Raw genomic sequence first — 22,781 nt, 5'->3', positions numbered from 1 at the left:
GGAGGGGTGCTGTGGTCGGAGGGGGGAGCTGGGCCTAGCCTGGTTAGAGGGAGGAGGGCTCCTTGGGGGGCTTCCGTGAGACACAGAAGCGCCAGGGGAGTCAAAAAACGACCGAGTGGGAGTTGGGCAGGCAAAGAAGTGGGGAAAGGTGTTCCAGCCGAAGCAGCATGTCCCTCCCCCACGTCCATCTGTCCCCGAGGTGTGAGTTGCTCAAATCACTCTCCACAGTGGGCTGCCAGCCGGGTGCTGAGGTTTACCTTAAGACTGGGCTGTTGCCATCATACCTGGTTTGCACCTTGGGCCTGCATATTCTCCTTCTCTGTCCTTAAAGATTACAATGTCATCCATGCATCCATCGGTCTGTTTGTCCATCTGTCGATCATTCATCAGCCAGCCAGCCATTCATCCATTTATTCATCCACCCACCCATCCATTCATCTGTCTGTTCATCCGTCCGTCCATCCATCCATCTCTTCATCCATGTATCTACCCCTCTATCCATCCATCCAACCATCATTTATCCATTACCCATCCATTCATCCATCCATGCATCTGTCCCTCTGTCCGTCCACTTGTCCAACCAGCCATATCTAGGTCCAGCCAGGCAGTCAGCCATCCAAAAGGTATTTATTGAGTGCTGATGATGTGCCAGGCCCTGCTGGGCACAGCCTCCCCTGGAGAGGCACAGGGCAGGTGATGAGCAGACGTGGGCTGAGGTTTGCTTTACTCCCCTGGGGCCCTGCCCAAGACGGGCATAGACTTGTCCCTGGAGTCCCTCCCTCTCCCAGGCTGCCTGATCTTGTTTGGAGGGAGGCGGCCCTTGCCTCTCCGCTTGGGAAACTGTCCCTGACAATCTGCTCTTGGGAGTGTCACCTCCGCAGACGGAGAGTGAGGAAATCAACCCAGATCACAGATGGTTGCGTGCTCCCCAGGACATGGGCTTCCCATTCGCCTCTGCCAAGAACACCACCCTTCACTGCCTTTCTAGGGATGTAAACCCTGGGCACACTTGAACCCTGAACACACTGCAGATGATGTTCAGCTCTGTCTCCCCGTCCCAGGCTTTTGGGTTTCCAGACTAAACTCCAAATGTTCATGCTGCCCATTGAGCATGCCACCTGGTCCCAGAGCCCGACAGTGACCTTTTGAGTTACATAACTTAAAGCAAGTCCCTACTGGTGGTGCTTGGGAAAAGCGAAGCCCTTACCTCACCTGTGGTAAGGGAGGGGGGGTGCGTCTTACACAGAGCTCTCGGCAGAGTGTGAGGAATAGAGGGCTGGGGGGCACTCCTGCAATGCCCAGAGGTGGCCCTGGGTGGTGAGGAGGGGTGAGATTGGGAGAAGTTTAGAAGGGGCTCTGGGGACCCAGGGCCAGTGGAGGATGAAGGAGGGGGTGTCCTCTCAGGGAGCTAGGGAAGCCGAGCCTCCTGGGAGCCCCTCCTCAAACACCATAAGGAGAGGTCACAAGATCACTAGGGTTCCAAGCGTACATGATGTACGGGGCAGGAAAGAGTTTAGATCTGAAGGATGAAGATGAGCTGGGTGCGTGTCAAGGGAGAGTGGGGGCATCTGTGGCAGACGGCACAGCATGTACTAAGACCCTGTGGCAGCAGAAACAGAAAGGAGAAGGGGCCAAAGATGGCCCACGTGGCTGGGCAGGAGCAAGGTGTAAGATGAAGTTGGAGGGTGCAGGAGCCAGGCCATCGGGACACTGGGGAGCCACCAAAGTGCTTTCGGTGGTGACATCATCTAGTATGTCTGCACTGGTCACCCAGCTGCAGGTGACATTCTTAGATCATCAGTCCAGGAGCTGGAACATGTGTTCAGGTGAGAGGAGGCAAACTCATATGACTTTAATATCCAGAAATGATATTAAACGGCACACACCATACGTGTTGGTTTCCCCAGGCTGCCATAACAAACTGACAGAAACAGTGTGGCTTAAAACAATGGAAAGTGATTCTCACAGAGCTCTGTAGGCTGTAAGTCTGAAATCAAGGTGTTGGCAGGGCCTGTGCTCTCTTGGAACACTCTAGGAGGAATCCTTCCTTGCCTCTTCTAGCTTCTGGGGGTTGCAACACTCCTTAGCATTCCTAGGTTTGTAGCTGCATCCCTCCATGCTCTGTGTCTGTTAACATGAGGCTTCTTCCCTCTGTGTGTCTTCTTAGAAGGATCCCAGTTACTGGATCACGGCCCATCCTCATCCAGGATGATCCCACCTTGACTTGATTCTATCAGCAAAGACCCTATTTCCAAATAAGGTACCTGGAGTCAGGAGTTCAACATATCTTTCTGGGGGGACATAATGCAAGCCACAATCCCACAGGATCCTGATTTGGTTTAGAAAACACACGCATGGTCATGTTGTGTCTCTTCATCTGAATGCTCATTACGTGGGAGATTGCGCTCTGAAAATTCAGAAAGCTACACATTTCTGAACCATGTTCTTTTCTGCACATGTGTTATACTCCCATTAATGTATTATCATATATGCACGTGCTGAAAACAGCCTGGCCGCTGCTCTACCATGAGGTTAATAGAGGCTTCCCCTGGGTGGTGGGTTTATGGATCAATTTCATTTTCTCCCCATATGTCCCAACTTTTCTGCCATAGGCATGAATTACTTTTATCAAATAGTAAACCCATGCATATCATAAAAGAGGAACTGGGATGTTATGTCCCCTCACTCACCAAGCCTACCCTGTCCCCAAAGCTACTGTAACAGGAGGTGGGTGTCTGGATGGGAATTTGACCTGCCCTAAGAATGTGCTCTAAATAAATATTTTTAGCCCCATTACCCACCCCCTTCACATGTCCTGCTAATGATCTGTGGCCGTGATGATCCAAACAGACTTTCTGTGGAACATGGGGCTTGGCGATTACCTCACCTGTGTCCTCTTTCGGAGGACGGAGAACGAGGGTAATAATAGAACTGACCTCATGCGTGGCTGGAGGCTTAACTGGGATAATGCACGTGAAGCCCTTTGCATGGGGCCCTGGCCCAGGGACGAGCTGCCACAAACGCCCTGCTGATTAGAAAGTGTCCAGGGTACGTGGCAAGGCGGCTCATTGTCCTTGTTTAACGGTTCAGCTCGTCGGGGAAAGTCCAATAAATGACACCTCGCCCCGTTGCAGAGCATCCCTGGGGGACGCACAGGGTGGCGGAGGCCGCATGTTTTCCCATTTGGCCCCCTTTGTAACACATCTTGGCCCTCGCCCCCGCTGTCTTGCTCACCTGTCGTGGCTGTGTGCTAGTTCATCGTATGCGTTTAAGGCCACGTGCTGCCATGACAGTTAAGCCATCACAGGAAAATTTAGAGGAAGCAGGTGGGGTGAGCTGCTGAGCTGGTGAGATGGTAGCGGGGCTAGGGGGATCCATCAGAGCGGGGAGGCGGTCTTTCGCCCGCCAGGCCCCGCCCCGCCCTGGCCCCGCCCCAGACCACGCCCCATGGGGCGGTACTTCCCCAGCTCTCCGCACCCACCCAGGGCTCGGCTCCCTGAGGGTTTGGGGGCTGGGACTGCGCTGTGTTTGGAACTTGGGCTCCTTTGGCAGCATCTGTCCCAATTACAAATGCAGAAACCCTCTGTCCCAGCTGGGCTGCAGCCCAGCAGCAGTCCTACAGATAAACGGAGACTTGTGGGACGTTATTTTTGTACAAGGTTATCCTTTGCCACATTGTTTCTAAAAGCGAAGGAGTGAAAACGGCCTAAAGCCCCATCAGTAGGGAGCTGGTTAAAGAAACAGGCACAGTCCATATAATGGAATACTGTATATGCAGCCGTAAAGAACAGGGAGGAACTATCTCTAAGCTTTATTAGGTGAGTAGAGCAAGGTTCAAACAGCATATGGTATATACCTCTTGGCGTAAAAAGAGTAAGATAGGTCTACATTTGTATCAGCTTCTCTTTCCATGAAAAAACTGCAGCTACCCGCTGAATGGCCAAGTGTTACCTATGGAGGTGGGGGCGAAACAGAGTAGATGGGGGACTTGGGGAGGATGCAGATTTGTTCATTGCCCTTTTCCTTTTTTTTTTTCTTTTCGACCCAGGTGAACTTACTACTTTTCCAAAATTTCAAAGTAAGTAGAAATGTAGCATCTTCAAAACAAAGCATGTTTTAAAGTAGCAGCTTTGGCTTGAGTCTCACATTGAGTCTCACTTCAGCCTCTCGTCGCGGTGTGACCTTGGGGAAGTTACTCAACGTCTCTGTTTCATTTCCTCAATCAATGAAGCAGGGGTAATAATAGCTCCGACCTTGGGCTGTTGGGAGGATTACATGAGATCAACTGTGCCCAGGGCCTGGCATGAAGTAGGCAAGCAACAAGAGTGAGTTGGTGGTGTCAGTGGGCTTCCAGAAAGCGCATGAGTCTGGACTAGGACCCAGGTGGCAGCGTGTGAACCCCAGAGCCGCTGGGAGCCGCTCTTCTGCCAGTCTGGCGTCTGTCTTCCCTCTGTTGCAGGGACCCTGGTCTGACGGAAGCTGCTCATTAAGCACAGTGGAGTCTCTCCCCATCCCCCTGCCACGCCCCAGCCCGTGGCTTAGGGCGGGCAGCAAGGGGAGCTCTGGTAGGCTGGGGTCCTGAGTGTGCATTAGCGGCGGGGAGGGGTTGCCTTAAAATACACGAGCATCAGTTAGATCCCTGGCACTGTGCATGAGGACGCCGAATGGCGGGTCCCCCTTGGAGCCAACTTGGGCCTCCTGCACTGCCTGAACCTTTGGCTCCACTTCCTGGAAGCCCTGAGTGTGAGGAGCCCAGAGTATAGTCCACAGCATCGCATCCCGCATCCCACGACTGCCTCCCGCCCCCCATGCTGCCTGGATGACACCAGCAGAGAGAGACACCACCTCCCCAAAACAAACAGCATGCCAGACACTAGCTCTCAGTTCAGAGGCTGTCTCACTTCCTGCCCAGGGAGAGCTTTTTCTAGAAGGTTCTACTCACCATGGCTTTAGGGGCTGGTTTAACTGAATAAACAGCCCCTGTGCCTCACTTTGTTCACCTGCAAAATGGGGATGATAACCTTCCTGCCTCCTCCTGGTGAGGACAAGATGAGGTAGGTGGTTGCTTTGGAGGGAACAGGGAGCAGGGAATCTCATTTGTGCGTCTGCCTTAACTCCGTGGAGACAGTCCTGAAATACGAGTCACCATGACTTCTGTCACACGATTGCTCTTTCACTAAGGTGGACGTGGGTGGGTGTGTAAGACACAGCGCCAGACTCAGGTATGTTGGAATTGAGATTTTCTATAAATTCATTTAATTTCCGTTTACACCTAAATCCTGTCAGGCTGAGCGAGGAGTCGACGCTGTGGTCAGCTGGCCCTGACAGAAACAGATGACGTGGTGTGGGTAGCAGGGAGCAGAACCTCGAGGTTCTGGAAGTTGGGGCTGTTTGGAACAGGACCCTGTGTTCAGGGTCCTCTTTTTTCCCTCTTGAAGTCTCTCTGACACTCAAGAATCAGAATGGTGTTCCCTTCCTCCGTTCTTCCCCTACTCAGTGTAACTTTACCCTGTTGGCTTCGAACATGTTCTTGGCATAATGCGGTGCCCTGGCCTCACTTCCCTGAAGCCCCGGGGGGCTAGCACAGGGGTTGACAAGCCTTGTGTAAAGTGCCACATAGTAAATATCTCAAGCTTTGCCGCTGTATGGTCTCTGTAGCAGAGACTCCACTCTGCCGCTGTGGGCCCAAAGCAGCCGCAGGGAGCGTGTATACAAAAATAGGTGTGACTGTGTGTCAATAAAACTTTATTAACATCAGTACCACAAAGAAGTGAGAAATAGGGCAGCTGGGTGCCTCAGTTGGTTAAGCGACTGCCTTCGGCTCAGGTCGTGATCCCGGGGTCCCGGGATCGAGTCCCTCATCGGGCTCCCTGCTCGGCGGGGAGTCTGCTTCTCCCTCTGACCCTCCCCCCTCTCATGTGCTCTCTCTCTCTCTCTCCCTCTCATTCTCGCTCTCTCAAATAAATAAATAAAATCTTTTAAAAAAAAGTATTCAACGTAAAGAACAGGCAACGGATACTCAAAACAACATGGGTGAATTTCAAAATAATCACCCAAAATGAGGGGCACCTGGGTGGCTCAGTCGTTAAGCGTCTGCCTTTGGCTCAGGTCGTGATCCCGGGGTCCCGGGATCGAGTCCCGCATCGGGCTCCCTGCTGAGCGGGGAGCCTGCTTCTCCCTCTGACCCTCCCCCCTCTCATGTGCTCTCTCTCCTCTCATCCTCTCTCTCTCAAATAAAAAAAAAAAAAACTTTAAGAAGTGAGAAATATGTGACGGGATAAAGGGGTTAGTGAAGGCTGCTGTAGTGATCATGTTGCGATATAGAAGCGCGTTCCCCCGGCACCCCTGCACCTTACACTTACATGATATTATGTGTCACTTCTATCCCCCCAGATGTTTTTAATTTAAAAAAAATTTTTTTTAAACTTTATTTTCAAAAATAGCACAGCAAAAGAAATAATCAATAATAAACTGAAAAGGCAACCTAGCAGGAGAGATGTCTGCAGACCTCATATCTGATAAGGGCTGATATCCAAAATACATAAGGGATTCCTGCAACTCAATAGCAAAACAACAAGCAACCCGATGAAAACATGGGCAGAGGACTCGAGTAGACATTGCTCCGAAGAAGACACAACTGGCCAACAGATACGTGAAAAAATGTTCAGCGTCGCTCAGCAGCAGGGAAATGCAAATCCAAACCACAGTGAGGTGTCACCTTGCACCCATGAGGATGGTGACTCTAAAAACCCAAAAAACGAGGGTTGGCAAGGATGTGGAGTAATTGTAACCCTGTGCACTGCAGGCGGGGATATACAATGGGACAGCGGCTGGAGAAATTGTCCGGAGTCTCCTCAAAAAATTAAAAATCGAACTACCAGCTGATCCAGTATGCCCTTTCTGGGTATGTATACATCCGAAGGGATTGAAGCCAGGATCTCAAAGAGCTGTCTGCGCTCCCCTGTTCATGGCCGCACTATTCCCAGTCGCCAACATGTGGAAACTCCGCAAGGGACCGATGGACCGATAAAGAAAATGTGGGGTAGACATACAATGGGGTGCGCTGCACCCTTACAACGAGAGGGAAATCCTGGCGTACATGCAATGATTTGAATGCACCTGAGGGACAGTGTGCTAAGTAGCATAAAGCCAGTCACAGAAAGACAAGCACTATGTGAGTCTGCTCATATGAGGCATCAAAAGTAGTCAGACTCACAGAAGCAGAGAGTAGGGTGGTGGTTGCTGGGGCCTGGGGCCTCGGGGAACAGGGAATTTGCTGTTCAGTGGGTCTATAAATTTTCGGTCAGGCCAAATGAGTACATTCTAGAGATCTGTACAACATCCTGCCTGGAGTTAACAATAGTGTCTTGTGCACTGAAAAATGTGTTGAGAGGGTAGATTTCATGTTCTATTAAATGCTACCACATTAAAAAAAAAAAAAAAAGTGCCCTGGGCTGAATCTGGCTCCCAGGCTGTAACTGGTTGCCCCCTGGCCTAAGCCTCTGGAAGCCAAAACCCCAGAGGCCCAGAAAGTGTTCCTATTTTGAAAAGTGAATCAGATATTCATCTTCAAACCCCAGCTCATTCTCGAAGACTTTTGTTAAGTCAAATATCCCTCCCTAATTTACCTGTGGAGGGGAAGACGCATTTCCCTACCCTGATTGGCCCAAAGCCACCTGCGCCTGAGGCTGCTGGGGCCATCAGACTCTTGGCATCTCTTTCTGGAACAGCCTGAGATTTTTGTACGTCCCAGGTACACCGGATGTGTGGCTCAGGCAGTTCTTGCTTGGGGGTCCAGCTGCTCTGGGGGAGAGGCCTGGTCACACCACGTTCTTTCTTGCCTTGGGCAAGATATCCACCCTCTCTGATCCTTGGTTGACTCATCTGTAAACTGGGAAAACTCCCAGCACATAGGCTCAGGTCATCCCAAAGCCCACGTGACACAGTGTCAGCTGCCCGGAGGTGGGTGTTTAAGGAATGGGAACTGATAACCCAGCAACTCGCTCCAACTCAGGAAGAGACTTGAGGCACCCACTTAGAGACATAGTCCTGACTCCTGTGCATCCATAGGCTAGCTATGTAACCTCTCTGAGCCTCCGTTTTCGCATCTGGGCAACAGGGATAATAAACAGGACCAACTTGGGATGGCGAGCTAGGAGCCAGATTCAGTGGGGGGTCCCTGAAGGCCCTCTTATTACTTAATATCGGCCTCATTTTCCTTATCTGCAAAACGGGGGTCATGATAATGATGAGAATTCCAAGAGGCCAAGGGTATGAAGTCCTAGGCACAGGGCCTGGCATGTTGTAACAGTCGGGTACTAATTTTCAGGATGCGAGGGGGAGCTGAATGCAGCGTCGTACTCTGGATTGGGTCCTGAAAGAGAAAAAGGACATTCGTGGAAAAACAGGAAATCTGAATGAGATCTGGAGTGTAGTTAATAGTAACGTCCTAATGTTAAGGTCTTAGTTTTGAGGAAGTTCCATGAGGCGTTAGGTTTAGGGAAAGCTGGGTCAAAGGGGTGCAGGATGCTCTCCTCTCTTGGCAACTCTTCCTAAAATCCATAGTCTTTCCCAAATAAAGTTTGTTTACAAACATTAAAAAGGATGGGAGCTATAGTTAAACAGGGAGGGGAGGTGCTGAGTTCAGGGAGTCAAGGCAAGGTGCTCTGGGGGCGGCGGGGAAAGGGGGAATGTTGAGTCTTGGAGAGAAAAGTTCCTCACCGAGGGAGCAGCTGTCTCTGGGTGAGGAAGCAGGGAACCAAACCCTCCCGCACCTGGAACACTCTTACCCACTCCCTTTAATGTGGGCCAAAGCAAGTGTCGCCTCTCAAAGAGCTCTTGGGCCCCATCCGCTGTCACACACTCTCAGGGGCCCCTGTCCTTTCGCTTCTTGGCCTGAGCTCACCGTGTAATGTGCTAGTTCTTTGTGGGACTCAGGGCGGGCTCTGCAGTGCACACTGCCCCACGCTCAGAAGGGCCCCACGCTTGGTGGAATGCTCTGCCGGCATCATTTTGGAATGCTTAATAAGTTTTGAACTCAGGCCCTGCATTTTCTTTTGCACTGGGCCCTCCAGGAAGGATGCAGCCAGTCCTGGTGGGATCCAGGAGGAGACCACCGGCCACCTTCCTCCCCTCCCGCCCAGACCGTTGCATTCATTCCCTGTGACTGTTGCAACAAATTACCGCAAGTTAAGGGCTTAAAATAATGCACATTTTGGTATCTTGCTGTTCTGGACGTGGGAAGTCTAACCTGGGAACTCGGGACTGCGCTCCTTCTCTAGAGGCCTCTCGGGGAGAGTCCGTTTGCTTGCCTCTTGCAGGATCTAGAGGCGGCTGCGCTCCTTGGCTCATGGCCCCCTCCTCCATCTTTGGGGCCAGCTATGTAGCGTCTTCTCTCCTCCCTGACCTCTGCTTCCATCCACAGTCCTTTGGCCCGGGGTTGGGCAGCCATCGCTGGGAAGACGGCCCGAGGTGACTGGAGCCCATAGAAGGTGGTCTTTGACCGTGCCAAGTTGGCCCCGTGTTCCTGTTGGCCTTGAATGTCCTTGGCCGCCCAGTAAGAGGACACACGTGGTTCTTTCCTTCCCCACCCCACCCTGTGCCCTCACCTCCTCTTCACCAGGGTCCCCCCTCCTCTGCTTTCTTGGGGGAGGATGGGTGGTAGTCGGAGCAGTGAGGCCACCTGGAGATCCCAGCGCCCTCTTCTGAGGATGTACGGCAAAGGGATTGCGCCATTGTGGCGGTGACACCACGGCCCACTGAGCGGGAGGTCATGCCCTAAGGCCCTGGCCCTCTCTTCTCATGGGCTGGGGGATGGCTTTTCTTTTGGTGACGCTACCTGCCAACAGCAGCATGCCAGGCACCCTGCCGAGTCCAGGGACAGCGCAGCAAGAAGCCTGGGTGGGTCCCTGCACTCCTGGGGGGCACTCGGCAAGGTCCACATCAGAGAGAGCAGAATGCCATGAAAATGCTACAGTGAGGCGATGGGGGATGGAGCAGCCTGGGCCAGGCTCCCCAGGCCCCCCTGAGCAGGTCCCATCCCAGCCGGGCCCTGCAGGACAGAAGGGCCAGCAAGGCGGCGAGTCTGGGACGCAGCTGCGGGCAGAGGCAAAGGCAGGGGGGCAGAGATCAAGGTGGGAGCCAAGGCCACAGCCCTCCACAGGTGGAGCTGGGCTCCGAGAGGCGGGGTCGGGGCGGAGTTCTGGGCGCACGGAGTGTGAATTTCTGAGGACTGGCCAGTGGAGGTGGCCTCAGGGACATCTGCCAGGAGGAAGGGCATGTGAGGGGTGTAGGTAGTGACTTGGTGAGGTGGGCTTACTTGGAACACATTCTGGAGATCAGTCTGCTAGGACTATTACATTGGAGCCCCCTCCCCGCCAAGCCACCTGCCTCGGGTCCTCTAGCCAGGCCCCAATCCCACCTCCAGGCCTGAGGGATGCCACACGCGAGCCTCCCTCCCCCTGCATGCCCGTGGTGCTGGGGAAGTCTGTCATTCATTCTGAAATGGGTGCACTGCACAAGCCAGGATGGAGGACTGGGTCCCCTTCACCCTGCCCCACCTCCTCCCCAAACCATTTGTCCCTTAAAAGGGTGCCTGGGGGTCATTGGTAGCCTTGGACTCCAGTGAAGCTTCCGTCCCCCTCACCCTGGGTAGACCAAGAGCACCACGGGCATCCTTGGAGTGTGGGCCTCCCTCCAGGGGATCCCCTCCAAGTCCTCCCAGCCCCTTGGAAGCACCTGGAGACTTCCAGAGCAGTCTCCCCTCTGGAGGATCTCTGCAGCCCTCAGCCCCAGCTGCTCCTGCCCATCACCCCCTAAATAAACCTCCCAGGGAGGGTGCAGCTCACCCTAACAGGGACTGAGCTCAGAGGGCAGCACCAAGCTCTGACAAGGACACAAATTGGTGACACCTTGGGGAGCCTCTCCAAGGCGGTTGATCCAAGATGTTAGTGTAGCGTGGCTGGTCAATTGAGGGGCTGGAAACATCCTAAATATCCATCGGTTGGGGGGTGGGGCCAATACCTCAAAATATATTGAGATTCATCGCCAATGGGAAATAATAGGAACCTGCTAAAAAAAAAAAAAAAGTCGATTTCTGTGGTTGTGGCCTGGGAAAATCTGGATGGAATTAGCTCATTTCTGTAAAAATGAAACAAATAAACCACATATATATACAGGGAGGCCTGTAAGGAGAAAGGTTTGGAAGGGGGAAAATATGGCCAAGCTGTCATCCCCTCCAGGGCCCATGGGACTGTGGCGGGCAGAGGGCCGGGGGGTCGTGAGGTTCAGTGAAGGGCAGGAAGGACATCGGGCTTTTCCTTTGTTTACCTCTGCCGTTTGGCTTGTTTTAAGGAGCCTCCGTTGCTTCTGTAGCTCGGAAGGGAAATCCAATAAAATGTATTTTTAGAAATGTCCTGAGTGGGATGCCTGGGTGGCTCGGTCTGTTGAGCAGCTGCCTTCGGCCCAGGTCATGATCCCAGGGTCCTGGGATCGAGTCCCGCATCAGGCTCCTCGCTCAGTGGGGAGCCTGCTTCTCCTTCTCTCTCCCTCTGCTTTTGCTCTTTCTGTCAAATAAAATCTTTAAAAAAAAAAAAAAAGAAATGTCCTGAGCTAGATTCTGTGCTGACGGCAGTGGTTGGTTGCCTTGGGCCAGTGTCCTCTGTGCCCGGTGTTGTAGTCAAACTTGTAAGGACACCGTGGGGCAGTTCTCTTGTCACCTGATGTTGTAGATGAGGAATCTGGGGGTTGGTGAGGCTGAGTGACTTGCCCAAGGAGGCACAGCTGGCCAGACAGGGCGTACATCACCTTTTTTTTTTTTTTTTTTTAAGATTTATTTGAGAGAGCGAGAACGAGAGAGAGTACATGAGAGGGGGGAGGGTCAGAGGGAGAAGCAGACCCCCCGCTGAGCAGGGAGCCCGATGCGGGACTCGATCCCGGGACTCCAGGATCATGACCTGAGCTGAAGGCAGTCGCTTAACCGACTGAGCCACCCAGGCGCCCCGTACATCACCTTTTCCTGTTATCATGGAGGGAGAAGGGGTCGGGAGTGGAAGTCTGGGATGAAAGGTCAACCCTGGGCTATCTAGGGGCGGGCAGATACGTCTGCACTCTGCTGAGCGGCGAGGCAGTTCCACACTTGGAGGGCAGGGAAGGGCCGTTCGTGTTTGACTGCGTCCTCCCCGCTCAACTTGGCATCAGTCAGCATTCATGCGGCCAGGAGGAGAAAAGCCACAATGCACAACCCACTCCTTCACTCCCTCTTGCTCCGGGGAGGAGCTCTCAGATGGCAGTGTGGGTCTGGGAGGCAGGGCGTCCCCCTCTCCCTGCCCCCACCCAGCCATAGGATCCCGGTGTCCCACGCCAACGGGTGGGCAGCTCCAGGCAGGGCAACGAAGTGGGCTCAGCTCTGGTGATGGTGGTCCGGTTCGATTTCTCTCCAGAGCCTCAGCAAATGGTATGGGACATTTATGGCACTGAGAGAGTTGGGTCACATGTAGGAACTGGGCCAATGTGCTCACCTCCGGATGGGGCAGATTAGAACTTGGCTAATGTAAAGAATGGTTGGAGGGGCGCCTGGGTGGCTCATTCGGTTGAGTGTCTGACTCTTGATTTCGGCTCAGGTCTTGATCTCGGGGTCGTGAGATCGAGCCCCACATTGGGCTCCATGCTCAGTGGGGAGTCTGCTTGAGATTCTCTCTCTCCCTCTGCCCCTCCCCCACCACTTGCATGCACATGCTCTCTTTCTGTCTCTAAAATAAATAAATCTTGAAAAAATAATAAAAAGGGATGGTTGGAAATATATAACTGCGGATAGAAACCATATGGGGAAATGAGGTGACAACTGTCCTCAACCAGTGATTGGAGAGATCTGGGGTATAAATACCCCAGCTCCCTCACCTCTTGGTGGACCCGTTCTGAGGTGTGTGTTCAACACTGTCTCCCCAGGTTCCTCAGTGGCACTGAGCTCTGGTTGCTCACAGAGGTAACTCGCTTTGTGACATGTCCCTACTGGCTTCCTTTCTTGTCTCACATTACCTCCTCCCACGGGCTCTCTTTGATCTGTTGTCCACAGAGCAGAGGTATTTATTAAAATCTAAATACAATCGTGTTCCTCTTCTGCTCAAAACTTGCTATTGCTTTCCCAGCACACTTGGAGACCATTTCCGATTTTTTTCCTATAACCTCTGCTATAGGCTGAATGTGTCCCCTGAAAGCTCATGTGTTGAATCCTAAGCCCCAGGGTGGTGGTGTTAGGTGGGGTCTTTGGGAGGTGACTAGGTACAAGGGTGGCATCCTCATGAATGGGATTAGTGCCCTGATAAAGGAGACCCCAGAGAGTTCCCTCATCCCTTTACCAGGTGAGGATGCAGTGAGCAGCTGGCTATCTATGAGCCAGGAAGCTGGCCCTCACCACACCCCGAAATGGCCAGCATCTTGATCTTGGACTGCCCAGTCTCCAGAATTGTGAGAGAGAGATTGAGTTGTTGATAAGCCTCCCAGTCTGTGGTATCTGGGTTATAGCAGCCCAAATGCACTAAGCCAATGTCCGAGGCCGTATGATCTGGTCTGGCCCATCTTCCTTCTATGTCTGCATCAATCTTCCTCACCTTGCTCCCTCCATACTCAAAATCCCAGGCTCTGCTTTAACTCAGGGCCTTTACTCAGATGCTTCCTTTGACCTGGATTATTTCTCTTGTAACTACACGTCTCTGTCACTCTGGTAGACTCAAGCTAAAGCATGCCTTCTTGGAGGAATCTTTTCTAGTCCCTCATCTAAAGTTAGCCCACCCCATGGCCTTCTCTCCTCAGTCCCTCTTGGTCTCTTATACCCCATTCTTCACAATCCATAATTGCTTTCGTCTGTCTTCTTCCCTAAATCTCAAGCTCCCTGAGATTGGAGTCCTGTGTATTGCTTGCCATCACATACCCAACACCTAGAACAGTGATGGTCATGGGTAGGTGTGCAGCACTCAGTTGCTGTGTGAGTGAAACACACAGTCAGTGTCCCGAGAACCCATCTGGGACACCTCTCCCTTCACACAGATGACCCAGCAGGGTCTTCGCTGGAGAGCCCATTCCCCGGAGCTCCCCACATTCAGGGGCCACAGTCCCTGCTCTGAAAGGCCCAGGTGCTAGAAATGGGGTAGAATCCTATCTTGGCTTCTTATACAACGTGTCTCAGTGAGACTTACTGAGTGACAACCCAAAACATAGCCACTTAAAACAGCAATTGATTATTTTTTATGATGCTGTGGGTTAGCTGGGCAGGTCCTGTGCTGGTTATGCTTGGGCTCACTCGGCCAGAGCGTCAGATGGTGCAGATGGTGCCATTCCGTGTGCGACAGCTGGTGTTGGCTGGTAGCTTTGGTGGCTTCCATTCTCCTTCATGAGGCCTTTCGTGTTCCAGGAGGTAGGACCAGTTTCCTTATGTGGAGGCTTCAGGTCAGTGTTCCTAGTCAGCAAAGATGGAAGCTGCCAGGCGTCTTGAGGCTTGGGCCTGGGGCTCATATATTCCTACTGCTGGCAAATCCTATTAACCAAAGCAACTCACGAGGCCAGCTTAGATTTAGGGAGATAGAGATAGATACCATTTCTTGGCAGGGGAACAGCAGGGAATTTCTGACCACATTTAATCTAATGCAGTGGGCTGTGAAGCCTTGGGCCAGAGACCCAACTTCTCTGTGCCTTGCTTTCCCGCCACTGTGAAATGCGTCTCTTGGCATCTATTGTATAGAATTGTTCGTGGGGATTAAACAGATGGTACATGCAAAGTGCTTAGCACACAGCATATCTGTTAGACAGTGCCCAGTGAAGAGGAACTATTATTATTATTATTGCTGTTAGTAACATCATTACGATAATTAGAGTGGGAGCCTAGCAAATGATGGGTGGATGGATAGGTAGGTGAATGGGTAGATAGGTGGGTGGATGGGTGGATAGGTGGGTGGATGGGTGGATAGGTGGGTCAGTGGATGGATGAACGGACAAATGGCTTTTGACATTCAAACGGCATATAGTCCCAACAACCCATCTGGGGATAAGTCATCTCATTTCATGGAGTTTAGAATAGATAGCAGCTCTTTGCTGGGGAGTTCAAACACTCCAATATCCAAAGAGACCTGACCTCTTGCTCAGTTTACTTTTTCGTCTTCTGTATTTGGGAAGGGGGGAGGTCAGGCAATTCTGCCGCAGGCTTTGTGCACAAAAGATTATATACAGCTCTCTCTCCTGCATGTGCGCACCTCCACAGCCTCAGCCTGGGTTAAATGGAACCAAACACTGGAAGTTGTGACAAACACAGTCAAGCTCCCTGCTGGCAAGCTAAGCAGCAAACCACATGTGGTTGGAGCCCAACGGAGTTTTTTAACATACATTCCTCTGGGTACTGGCTGGGGTGCGGCCCACGTGGGCAGCCGTGAGGGACTCCCTAGAGCAGAGTGCACCTTCTAGGTCTTACTTCAGGGACCCAGCATACCCCCCGCCCCGGAGAAGGCGGCTGCCCCCAGGCTGCCTGGACAGGGTGGAGGGGGTCTTCTTGGAAAGGATGGTGTGTCATTTTGGCTCTGAGGCTGTCCAGGTGAGTTGGGAGGGGTTGGGGAATGTTGCCACGTGCCGGTGACATTTTTCCTGTACCAGCCTGAAGCTGGGTACGCAAGAGGCTGGGAGAGAGGAGGGTGTTAGTTTCCTAGGACTGACACAACCAAGTACCCCAAACGTGGTGGGAGGAAACCACAGAAATTCGCCCTCCCACGATTCTGGAGGCCAGAAGTCCTAAATCAAGGTGTCGGCAGGGCCATGTTCCCTCCAAGGCCCTAGGGAAGAATCCTTCCTTGCCTCTTCCTGGCTTCTGGTGGCTTCCCATAATCCTTAGCGCTCCTTAGTTTGTAGCTGTGTCCCTTCACTCTCTGCCTCTGTGTGCCTCTGTGTCCTCTCCTCGTCTTACAAGGACACCAGTCATTGGATTTAGGGCCCAGCCCAACCTAGTATGACCTCATCTTACCTTGAGTACATCTGCAAAGACTCTCTTTTCAAATAAGGTCACATACTGAGGTTCTGGGTGGACATGAATGTTGTTGGGGGGGTGGGGGGTCACCATTCAACCCGGTATGGGAAGTAAGGCAGAGGCACACAGGGAGGGATGGGATAGTCAAGGTGCAAATGTCAAGGACCTTATATATAAACCAGAAGACCATGAGCAGCATTGCCTTAGACTCAGGCGAGGCTGGCCCCAGGATTTGGAGGGGGCTCCCACTGGTTCTTCTCTAGCCAGGCCCTTCCCCATGGGGCAAGGGGCCATGGAACCAGGGGCTTGTGCCCACCTGGTACCCACACAGTCCCCACTTCTGGGCCATGTTCTGGGGATCCAGAACTCCAGAATTCCTGCCCCAGCGGCACTGAGCCATTTCCAAAGCCTGCTCAGGTGTCTTCCCTTCATGTGCCCTGCTGAGGGTAGACTGGCCTTCCCAGTATGTGTGCCCCTCACCTCCAGGGGGCTCGAGGGCAGCCATGTGTGGGGGTCAGGACAGAATGTGCACTTTCGGGCTGGGCTGTCTATGCAGGTGCACAAGGCCCTCAAGGTGCAGAATGCAGAAGAAGGGTGGGCAGAGCAGTGGGATGGCCTGTCACACTCCAAGGAATCTGGGAGAATTCTGAATTTAGTTGTGATCTTCCAAGTCATAGCGAGGGTGTATCTGTCAAAGAGGGAGGATAGAACATATTATATGTTTGGTTTTTTTAAAGATTTTATTTATTTATTTGGCAGAGACACAGCGAGAGAGGGAACACAAGCAGGGGGAGTGGGAGAGGGAGAAGCAGGCTTCCCGCTGAGCAGGGAGCCCAATGCGGGGCTTGATCCCAGGACCCTGGGATCATGACCTGAGCCGAAGCAGACGTTTAACCACTGAACCACCCAGCCGCCCCTATTTATATGGTTTCTTAGCTTGATTTATAACTTTCCAATCTGTCGACATACAGTACCTGGGCCTTCATTTCTATTCTTGCCCTGGGCCCTGTCCATGTTACAGGCTACAAGGTGAGATGAAGAATCGGGAAGGCTCAGAGTCCAAGAATCACCCTTGGGCCCATCACTCTCTAAATTATGTCGTGTGTGTGTGTGTGTGTGTGTGTGTATAACTTGATTTTGTCAGGCTCTCTCACTAGCATATATGCTTCATGAGAATAGGGACCTCTTTCTTCCCAACTGTAAAATGGGGTTAAGAATAGCCACTGCTTTACAGGGTTGCTGGAGGAGTGAGCAAGTTAGTGGGCGTGAAGCACGGACTGCAGGCCTGGCCCGTGGCGAGTTCTCTGTGCGGTTCACTCAGGTGGCCAATGAGTCATCTCTGGGGCCTCAGAACAGCAAACAGTGTTTGGGAAGTGCTAGCAACTACTGGTGGGATGGATGATGGAATGGCCGAGACGCAGGGAGCCGTGTCTTGCCCACCTCTTGGGTTGAAGACTCTGTGCCCGAAAGTCAAGTGGGACCGAGGGGTTGCATAATTCTCAAAACATCCCCAGAGGCAAATGTATGCCATCAGGTCATCAGACCCAGTGTCCCCCAGCAAGGTGATATGATCAGATGGGCATTTTGAGACAATTCCTCTGGATGCAAAGGGGAGCCATATTGGAGGAGAGGGGCAAGAATGGGCACAGGAGAACCAGGTGGGAGGCAATTCTTGAGGCCAAGATTTTGAGAAATGAGAGCTTCAACAAGGTGGAGAGGTGGACAGGGAAAGAAGTAAATGCTTCCAGGGCTGCAGAGGAGGTCGATGGGCAGGACTTAGTGAGGCTCAGGTGTGGCAGGGAGGGATCAGGGATGACACTTGGTTTCTGCTTAGTACCACTATTCTGAAGGGGGTGCTATCCTGGAGATGGGGACCCTGTTTGCAAATTGGATTTGCAAGAGCTTCTCGAAGAGGGATCACCAAGACATCCAGGAATTAGCCCAGATTTGAATCCTTGAGTACATATTGGCAGTATTATCTGTGCAAGATTCCCTCACCAATCTGAGCCTTAGTTTCCCCATCTGCAAAACAGAATACCTCACCAGATGATTGGGAGGAGCCTGTGTGGGAATATGCCCAACCCAGACCCAGGGACCACGAGGAGAAAGTGTGTGTCTGTATTACACTCTGTCAGAACCAACAGACACAGAAGGCAAATTGGCTTCAACAGGTAAAGAATTTACCGTTCCTGTAACTAAAATCCCGGGAGTAGATCTGACTTCCCCGACGGCTGCATTTAGGGCTCAAGCCTTGTCACAGGGGTTTCACATCACGCTCATACACCTTCTACGTGCATTCCCGCCAGTCACCAGCTCAGCAAATCCAGTGGCGAGTGGTGATTTTTCCTATAGTTCCAGCAGAAAGTCTGTTCAAGGAAGTCCACGGTACATTCTGATTGGCCCAGCTTGGTCATGTGCCCATCCCAGAGCCAATCACTGTGGCCAGGCCTGGGTCACATGATTTCTCTTTTAGTATGGCTCCCCCGTTAGTAAAAGGTGGGAGTAGTCCAAGCAAACCCAGTGGCAGTCCATGGTATTTTCCGTGTGTTCATGGGGAGTTTGGGGTTGGGAGGAGGTGTGTATATAAAGTTTCTGGCACAACAGTCAAGACCCAGATTCAACCAAAATGTCCATCAATGGATGAATGGATAAAGAAGAGGTGGCATATATATATACAGTGGAATATTATTCAGCCTCAGAAAAATGAAGGGACTCCTGTCATATGTGAACACAGGGGTGAACTCGGAGGACATTATGCTGCATGAAATAAGCCAGTCTCAGAAGGACAAGTACTGCATGATTCCACTTAGATGAGGAATCTAAAATAGTCACACTCATAGAACCAGAGAGTAGAATGATGATTGCCAGGGGCTGGGAAGACAGGGGAACGGGGAGATACTGGTCAAGGGGCTCAAAGTTTCAGTTATGCAAGATGAGTAAGTGCTGGAGATCTAATGCACTGTGCAGTGTGTGTAGTAGACAATATTGTATACTTACAAATGTACTCAGAGAGTAGATCTTATGTTAAAGGTTCTTATCACCGGAAAAATGAAACGAAGGACGCAGGAGAACACTTGTGGAGGGGATGGATCTGTTTATGGCATAGATTGTGGTGATGGGTGCATACTTACCTTCAAACTCAGCAGTGTATAGGTTAAATATATACCGCTTTTTGTATGTCAATCATCCCTCAATAAAGTGGTCTTAAAGTTTCTGGCACACAGAAGGGACTCCGTTCATGGTGGCGGCTGGCATTAGGATTTGGACCAGAATGGCCCTCCTGGGTGTCCTTAACCATGCACGTGTTTTAAAGTCCTTTACAAATGTGGCCTCCACATTCAACCTTCTTCAGTGTTTCACCAAGAGGTCAGCCCAGGGGGGCTTGAGGCATCCCCCAGCCTGTGGTGGGGCATCACGCTGTCATCTGTGGCCCACCACGAATGGGCCCTGTCGCTGACCCCGACCTGGCAACCAGGGGACTCCCTATCCTTCTGGGGAAATTCCAGGACCTCTGGCACCCACCTACTCCCTCCTCCCCCGAAAGCCTGAGCTCCGGAGGGAGAGGCAGACAAGATCAAGAGAACAGGTTTTGCAGAGTTAGACAAAAACCTTTGCGGTTCATAACGTCAGCGAGAATATTCCAAAACCCCGGGGCGAGCGGTGATGTGGATGCTGCTTTCAGCAGCCCGCCTCTGATTGGAGCTGCCGGGGGCGTCCCTGGCCAATCAGCGCGGGCGCTGCGGGGCCTGGAACTTCAGAGCTTAGCAACGAGAAATCTGGAGGAACTCTGGAATTAATTTAAGGAAAGGGGAAGGAAACATACACACACACACACACACACACACACGAGAAGGGAATTAGTAGGCAAATAATCAGGCAGCACAGTTTTATTATTACCTTGTGGCCAAGGCAAGTCATGAACATTTTCAGCATTAATTACCAGCCCAGAGGGAACCAGCCAGCTATCTTGTCTGAAACGCCGGGGCTGATGTTTCAGGGTTGTTTTTTTTTTTCCCCCTGAGCTGGTGCTTAGGTAGAGATGGGAACAGAGCCAAGAAAGAATGGGCAGAACAGGTACGATAATTAAAGGAAAAACAAAAAACAAAAAAACCCCCCCAAAACCCCAAGCCCTTGATCCTGGCAGCCATAGCTCCTTCCAGGAGCCTCTTGGCCAATCTTTTTCTGGGATCTTCTGTCACGTGACACCACGGATGCCAGCCTGTCTGAAATGGGAACTGGAGGTCAGGGTGGCTATAAATGGTTTCTGTGGGTTCAGGTGGAGGCCCAGTCGGAGGTGATGGTGGCGTTGGCTGGGCCATTCCATGACTGCTTATTAGGTGCCGTTCGTGTGTCAGCACTGAGACAGGGGCTATAAAACAGAAGCGAACATCACGTAACAGTTCTGCTCCTGTGGGCGGACAGTCTAGCTGGGGGTGGGGGAGACCAAATAGGACTAATCAGTTCATCAGACAAATAGCCATGTGATTACAATTGGGGCTGACTCTGAGCAAGAAAGGCTGGGTGCTAGGGAAAGGGTGTGTGGGCCGGGGAGGGTGCAGTTAGAAGGGCTCTGGCTAGTCCTTCCTAGAATATCATAGTTGTCGGGTGGGTTCCAGAGGGAGGCAGCTGGGCCAGGCAAACTGAGCAAGGGGGCCTCTGGGCCGGCAGAGTTTAGAGTTTGTCCTAAAGCAATTGGAAAAATGAGAACCCATTTTGGTTTCTAAACTGGGACGTGGGATAATTAGATTTACAACTCAGAACACTCTGGCTGTAGGGGGGAGGACAGATCAGAGTGGGCAAGGAAGGATGCGGGGTGATGGAGCCCTTGGGAGGCCTTTGAGATGGCACGTGGGTGGTACATCCAGGGGACCTTAGCATGAAGCCCCAGTGCTTGTAAGGGGCCTCGTTGATGGTTCTCCTCAGCCAGCTCCAGCCCAGGGCCTCGTGTCCTGGAAAACATCCATTGAGAAGCCTTGCTCTGCCACCTCATGACCAACTCATCGTAGTTGGTCCAGGACCTGCCTGGTTTCGGCCCTCTAAAGTCCCCATTCCCCGGAAACCCCAGGATGGTTGGTCACCCGACTCTGGGACAGGATTAAGTGGGGCCAAAGAGCCAGCTTCCCTCACGATGAGACACTTCTCTGCATCTTCTCCCCAAGCAGCCTGGACACAGGCTTTGCAGCTGATTTGCTGTGTGGCCTGGAAGAATTTACGTGGCCTCTCTGGGCCACTGTTTCCTCATTTGAAAAAATGGAGTTTGACCTGGAGAGCCTCTTGGTCTCCTGGCAGCCCTGATTTCTGGGCTCAGCTGCTGCATTTCAAAGCTTATTCAATGCAGAGGGCTGAGCATTGAGGATAGGGCCATCTACCCATCGTGCGGCCTCGGGCAAGGTACCTTGCCTCTCTGTTTCTAGTTTCTTCTTCCATAAAATGAGAATAATAGTACTTACCTCATGGAAATGTGAGCATCAAGGTAAGGGAAATTATTCTGTGTTTGGCATAGCTGGATACTCTGGTTAACTAAAAGTAAGACTGGGAGTTAAGATTTCCATAAGTAGGGGCACCCAAGTGGCTCAGTCGGTTAAGCATCTGCCTTCGAGTCAGGTCATAATCCCGGGGTCCTGGGGTCAAGCCCCACGTCGGGCTTCCTGCTCAGTGGGGAGTCGCTTCTCCCCCTCTCTCTGTCTCCTGGCTCTCGTTCTCTCTATCTCAAATAAATAAAATCTTAAAAAAAAAAAAGATTTTCGGAAGTAGTGACTGCCAGTTTTCAAAACAATGTGGATGTGATTAAGCACATTTACATTTCAAGTTTTGTGACATGCACTTTATATTTACCATTTATACTCTGCTAAGATTGCCTTTTACCTCCGAGTGTCTGGTTCCATGAGGTGGAGACTAGGCCCTTTTTGCCACTGTCCCCCCAGAATAGAAATTTGTTGAGTTAGGCGAGGTCACCTTATGCCCATTGTACAGGTGAGAGGATCGAGGCTCCGGGAAGTTAAAGGTCCTGCCATTAAGTGGTGAAATCAGAATTCACACCTGGATCTGATTCAGGGTCCTGTTCTGTCTGCGAATTGACCTCAACTTCCTCAGGGTGTGCTTGGGTGGGGCACGAGTGATGGGGAAGGGGGTGCAAGCAGGCAGATGTGGGGAGGGGGTCCCCTGTGAGGATCTGACTAGGAATTCTCTGAGGGGAGCAGCTACAGTGGCCTGGCATGACACCAGCAGCTGGCCTGATCCTCATGTGGACCCGAGCCACGTGGAGGCTGTTCGCTCCTGTGGCTGGTTGCCATGGAGACGGCTGTGCGTGTGCATGTGCGTGTGCGTGTGCGTGTGTGCATGCCGAGATGTACCTCAAGCTGGCCACCCAGGCTCGCCCCGGAGGTGCTAGCCGTGGGCGAGAAGACCAAGCTGATGCCCTTAAGAACAGGGAAGGAAAAGCCTGGAATTCTTATTTTTTATCATGAAAAACTTCAAGCAAGTGCAAGAGTAGAGTCTACGGTACAATGAACCCCAGCTACCCATCACCCACCTTCGACAATCCCCAGCTCTTGGCTAATTTTGTCCTATCTCTACCCCCCTTCCCTTCCTCCCTCATCCCACATATACTTCGAAGCACATTCCAGACAGCAGACAGCAACCATTTCTTCTGCAAATATTTTAGTATATGACTCAAAAAAAAAATTTTTTTTTAAAACCACCATCACCCCTCCTAGAACTAACAGTAGTGCTTTAATATTAGCAAATATCCAGTGTTCCAATTCCTCTGGTTGTCTCA

The sequence above is a fragment of the Mirounga leonina genome, unplaced genomic scaffold (genome assembly GCF_011800145.1).
Source record: "Mirounga leonina isolate KUSES-001 unplaced genomic scaffold, KU_Mleo_1.0 Mir_175, whole genome shotgun sequence".
Lineage (NCBI taxonomy): Eukaryota > Metazoa > Chordata > Mammalia > Carnivora > Phocidae > Mirounga > Mirounga leonina.
This window is presented reverse-complemented; position numbering follows the sequence as displayed.